Source organism: Lagopus muta, chromosome 3, assembly GCF_023343835.1.
Source record: "Lagopus muta isolate bLagMut1 chromosome 3, bLagMut1 primary, whole genome shotgun sequence".
NCBI classification, from domain to species: domain Eukaryota; kingdom Metazoa; phylum Chordata; class Aves; order Galliformes; family Phasianidae; genus Lagopus; species Lagopus muta.
The window spans coordinates 28615610-28621696 of NC_064435.1; positions in this window are offsets into that span (position 1 = coordinate 28615610).

Here is a 6087-nt window from a genome sequence, read left to right on the forward strand (position 1 = left end):
ACATCTACCTATCACCAATATTTTCCACCCAATGGGAATGTAATTATTTCCATTCAGGAGCTGGGGCTTGTGGGAAAACACCTGTTATCACAAGACATCAAGTAAATCTCAGGAGAGATAGAAGTGTTAAGTTTGGGTTAGAATTGAAGGGCTTTGTGGAAGGTTTGAGGAAAACACAAGTCTGGTTTACATCAAATTTAACCACATCTTTTTGAAATTTCTTTCCAATTATGCGTGGATGGAAACGAGCTTGATCAGTACATCAGCTTGCATAGTCTGGAAAGGGTTCCCTTTAGGCTGAGCCCAGGAACTGGGAGAAAGCCAGCATTCCTCTTGGCTCAGCCGGAGTCTCTTTGTCCTTCCTGGCTCTTGATGTGGCTGACTCTCTTTGCACCTAGCTGCCTTTCTCTTTTCCCAGCCTCTGGTACCAGAACAAGTTCTGTTCTCACCTCTTGACACGACAGGGCAGAACTGTGCTCCTAGTGGCTTTGCTGATTGTTTTACTACCTGTCACCCTTCTTGGCTTCAACTTTGGCATTTGCACCAGCCCTGCTGTTCCCACCAGAGCACCCTGGCTCGCACAGTGAACCACACTCAGGAAACCCTGCAGCATGGCCACCACCGCCATCACCGCAGGTACAATAGCCCAGAAGGACCTGAAGCCCACACACAGCTTTTCAATGTGAGCCTGCAGGACCTTGGGGATTTCTTTCCCTTCAATAATGTTTTCTGGCCTTTGGACCATAAGAAACTTCTAAGGGATGGGAGAGGGTTGGTATGCCAGATGAGGGCAGAGGTGAGGAGCAAGATGTGACCTGATAGGACATTCATCACCTTTTTCCTTTCAACAAGGCACCATGCTTCAAGCTGCCATTTAAGATAGCCCGTGATACTTCTACAAGACTGAAATTCTCCCCAACAGCATCCTTCCCCAGTGCCAAGCACTGCTCCATAGTTGGCTGATGCTCTCTTCCCTGATTCACAGTGGGCGTGTAGAGGTGGAGAGACACACTGCTGCTTGGGCAGGTAAGACAGATGATATTGGAGTCAGATAAGGTGATGCTACAGGAGGATGAATCCTTTCAGTCTTGCCTTGCCTTGCCTCCCGGCTCTTCCTCTCCCTCCAGGGCTTTCTTACAGCTGTGCCCACATGCAGACCGAGGCAATATAAATGTGTACGTGTGAAGAACACATTGTTCTTGGGAAAAGGGTTGTGCCTTTTTCTCTGTGAAGGATACATATCCTTGGAAGGAAATTATATCCAGTCAGTGGAGTTAAACAAGAGCCACAGTGGTGTTCCTGCTTTGGGAAATCCAGCATATTCCTGAGAGAAGGACTACAGTTTTTATAGGTTGCAGCTGAGACTGTTTGAAACTGCTAAATTTCCAGAGTAGAGCTGATCCAACTGCACTGAAAATCTTTTTCAAAATTTCCTTTAAAAGGGAAATTTCTTCCTTTAAAAGAAATTGTAAAGATGGACTTGTATCAGAAGATATGGATGTGACAGATGTATGACCACTGTGTCAGGAACAAATCAAGCCATAGACTGGTGGCTACAAAGGAAGAAGGGCAGGATGGCCTCTCCTGATAGCTCCAGTGGTGGAAATCTGTCATTAGATGCATTCAAAGTGTGCTGGAAGGTGAACAGGTGGGACAAAGCTGATCTTAATATAAAACAGGCAAAGCAGGACTATCGTACTGACTGTAATGTTCATTTTTTTGTCAGGTTCAATAAGATCCTCAGGGATGGCATTGCTTCCACATCAGATCCAGTTAGTAGCAAAAATTGCTGGGAGTTTTAATGACTCTTATTCAGCCCTGGCAGAAGCCACACAGGCCAAAGAGGAGGTGCAAAGCTCTTCTAGCAAGTAAGGAAATTATTTTCATAATCCAAAGCATCTGGTTGAAAATTCCCATTTCTTCCCAAAATAACACAGAGTAACTCTAATAAGTGCAGAGAAAACAGTCAGATGAGATTTTGTTTGGGGACTTCTCTGTTTCTCAGGTGCGGCTCCTAGCGATAAGAGAGAAACACGTGAAATGATCCAGAAACCCTTTAGCAAGAGCTGTGGCAGATTTTGGAGCTCTTAGAGGCTTTTCCCCTGTCTTTCTCACACCTCCCTCAGAGGGATGGATGAGGAGCTGTTTTTGACTGGTGGAAAACAAGCCAAGAAGGCTACAAAGCCTCCCATTGCTTTAGCTTTCTTTCATGCCCCCAAATCCCTCCGGATGCAGTTGTCCACGTACACCCGTGGCGGCTCTGGCAGCACTTGTGCAGCTCTGGGAGGCCTGCTGGGTGTCCCAGCAAGCACAGGGGGACAGGGCAACAATACCGTGGCCCAGAGGATATCTCCACCCAGAGACACGAGCTGATTCCGATCTTGAAATGTTGAGGAAACAATTGAAAGTTTTCAGGCTTAGGTAAAAGGACTGAAAAAGACTCTGAAAATGTGGAACGGTATGAATTAAGAGTGAGTATCCTGAACAGATCCTGTTTAAATGCTAGCACAAAAGACTTCCCCAAAAGGAGCCACCCTCTCCATCCCCAGGGATGTGTTCTAGATGAAAACACAACATGACAAAAGTAAACTACCCCAAAACCTGCTGCTAGCACCACATAATCTCCCCCTCCCTGGCTGGGGTTTTGTGTCCCTGCTGACATTGGAAAGCTGTGTCCCTTCAGTGCGATGCAAGCAAGGCTCATGTGCAAATGTTAAAAGCTGTGGTGGCATGGCTGCGATGTCTCCAGCACTGTGACATTGGCACACAGACTGTGGCAGTGGAAGGGCTGCAAGTTTCCCTAGTTCATGCATGTCCTTAGAATGACTTGAAGGAACTGGACTTCTGACAGAGGCTTTCCATGCCCTGTGCCGAAATGTGAGCCGTTTAGAAGGACTTAAACCAGCTATGACTCATATGAAAATAAAGCATTTCTGGAAATGAAAAGACCATTTATCCCCTCTGCACACAAAGCCACTGTTTTTCCCATCTCCACAGTGTAAGCTCTTTGGGAAAGAGGACTTGTTATCTCTCTTAATTCAGGTCTTTAAGACCATGTGGTATCTGATCTTCTTCCGAAAGGAAATAATGAAAAAGCAAATTTCTCTCTTTTTTTCTCTACAGCAATTCAAGCTAGAAGAAGATTAAAATTATCATAGGATTTTCTGCTTTGTGTTTTCTTATGTGAATGCAGAAAATATCATGTCTGAGGGGACTGAAAAGTTGTCTGCGGAACACTGTTAGCTGACAGATAAAAGTTTCATACCCTAGATTGTGTCCTATTAACCTGCACTTCCACTCAGTCAGAATACCATTTCCAAATCTTAATAAAATAGAGAGTAAATCTGATTTAATCTTTGTATCGTTATCATTCTCGTTATTCCACTATTGGTCTTTCATTCAGATGAAATCAAAACCTGACTGCTTAGGAAACACCTCTCTCCTGTGATATCCCCTTTTAGCCAAAGGCAGTCCTTGAGCTCACGTAACCTCCTGCAGAACCTGCAGCACCTGCAGAGCTCAGAGCTCAGCCTGCTCTACGTGGATGCTGGGCTACATCCTGCTCATCATCCAGCTGGGCCATGAGGAGCATGCTCCTGGCCCTTCCCTAAGTGCCAGTGCCACGTCACGGGGCTGCTGAAAAGCACTCTGTCAGGCTGCACTCAGGGTTTATTTTTGCTCCTCCAAATATCTTTTTAAGTCCCTTCTGCTTATTTGTACAGCTTTCCCAGCATCCTCATTTCCCAGCCTGTTTATAGCTGGGAGGCCTTCTGCTTATTGCTCATCCTAATCTCTTACATCTTTACTCAGCAACATTGAACTTACTGCTCTCATGCCTGTCTCCACTTCGCTACAATTAATTTCTTTCTCTTCATGGATCTCCTCTGTCTTTGTGTATTTAGCTTTTCTGACTATTCATAACGTGTTTTCAGTTTCCAGAATCACAAGCATGCTCTCAGTGTTAACTCTTACCTTCCAGGAGGATCTTTTTTTTTCCCAAGACCGACTCCAAAGCCAGAGCTGCCTCAAGCTGTGACTCCTGGTCTGCCCAATCAGCCTCAGCTCCCGTGGTATCACAGAATCACAGAGTATCCGAGATTGGAAGGGACCCACAAGGATCACTGTGTCCAACTTTTGGCTCCCCAAAATCAAACCATGTGAGTGAGGCAGACATCCTCCTGTTTGCTCTTAAACAAGGGCAGAGTTCTCCTTTTTGGCCTGGGAGATCATGATGGTGTTTTTCCCTGGGAATCAAATCTCCATTCATAGTCCTCCTCTGATCTAAGGGCTTCATAAGCTGTGGCATTGCTTTTATGACAAAGCCTTCCTTCTCACTTCCTCTCTCTTCCCCTCCAGCCAAGGCAGTTTCAGCAGAGGTATCACAATAGTGTCTCTAACACACAACAGGGCGTGATGCTGGGGCTGGACTATGAAACAGGTGAAGTGAAATGGATACCTGAAGTAAAATCCATGAACAACCATGCTAGGACAGATCAAGCAGCCATACATCCCACTCCCGTCTTTGAAAGTCATTAGTAGGAGATAAATAGGGAAACAAGATAATAAACAGAGAGAAAAGGAGCAACACTTACTATATCATACCTGCCCAGCTTCCAGAAACCAGCAGTTCAGGAAAAAACAACCCCTTTTTTTTCCTTTTCCTTTTCCTTTTCCTTTTCCTTTTCCTTTTCCTTTTCCTTTTCCTTTTCCTTTTCCTTTTCCTTTTCCTTTTCCTTTTCCTTTTCCTTTTCCTTTTCCTTTCCCTTTTCCTTTCCCTTTCCCTTTTCCTTTTCCCTTTCCTTTCCCTTTCCCTTTCCCTTTTTTCTCTCCTCTCCTCTCCTCTCCTCTCCTCTCCTCTCCTCTCCTCTCCTCTCCTCTCCTCTCCTCTCCTCTCCTCTCCTCTCCTCTCCTCTCCTCTCCTCTCCTCTCCTCTCCTCTCCTCTCCTCTCCTCTCCTCTCCTCTCCTCTCCTCTCCTCTCCTCTCCTCTCCTCTCCTTTCTTGTTTTCTTTTCCTAGATATCCTTTTGAGCCACCATTAGATGTTCCCACTCTTCTTTTCCATAGGCCTAAAGGCTGGCAGTCTTATATTCTTGGTGGAAAAAACATCTTCTGAACTTCTCAGCATCTTCGGAGGTCTGTATAGAACCCATCCCTACATTTCTTGACCACAACATTTCCATAATATCTACCCTTCCTCAATTTAGCTGAAGTATTTTCTTCTAATGTCCACCTTAACAGAAAGTTATTTTCTCACATTCATTTAGTTCTATACAAGAGACAAACACAAGCTCTCTAACTCCATATATTTGAAATACCTGAGGAATTTTTGAACTTTATCCATTTATGTCACCTGCACAATTACAAGTATTTTAATGAGGATAGTAATGCTGCCTCGGCATTTTTTATATATTCAAGTAATGTGCAGTAAATCATTTTCCTAGTCTTCATTCTCCATTACAACATACTTTCTTGTCTGCCAACTGCTAATTGGGGAGCCCTTGCCTTATCATTATTTTTTTCATTCCTTATACATATCTAAGGTGCTAACCAGGTTGATTTTCTGTAGCAGCAGGTAATTTATTTGTCTCCATGGAGATAAACTGTTGGAACTTTTGTTCACGCTGTTTTATCATTAAAAAATACCAATTATCTCAGAAATCTTTAGATTCTTGCCTGACTCCTCATCTTGCCCAAGATCCTTATGAAATCTTTTAAACACAGATAAGGTGGCTGCAGGACCTGACCGGGCTGTTCCAGTTCTTACATCACTTTAGTCACATTCACAAATAGGTTGGTTCTTCTAGAAATGAGGCTGAAGTAGCTGTAAGCTTTGGTCTTCACTGAACAGAGAAACACAGACAAATCCTGGCAACTCTGAATGGCTTTCAGTTGTTCCTTTGGAAGTCACTGTTTTCCTCAGGGGGTGACCTGAGATCCAGATCTACTTTTTTTTCTACAAACCCAACATTGCCTACATGGGAATCTTTCTGTGTGAGCACATTTGTTTGTATAAAGAAGAGTCAGCACTGACTAGAACGGCTGATACATCTCCCTGAAGTTAACAAGAACACACTCTCACCTTGGACT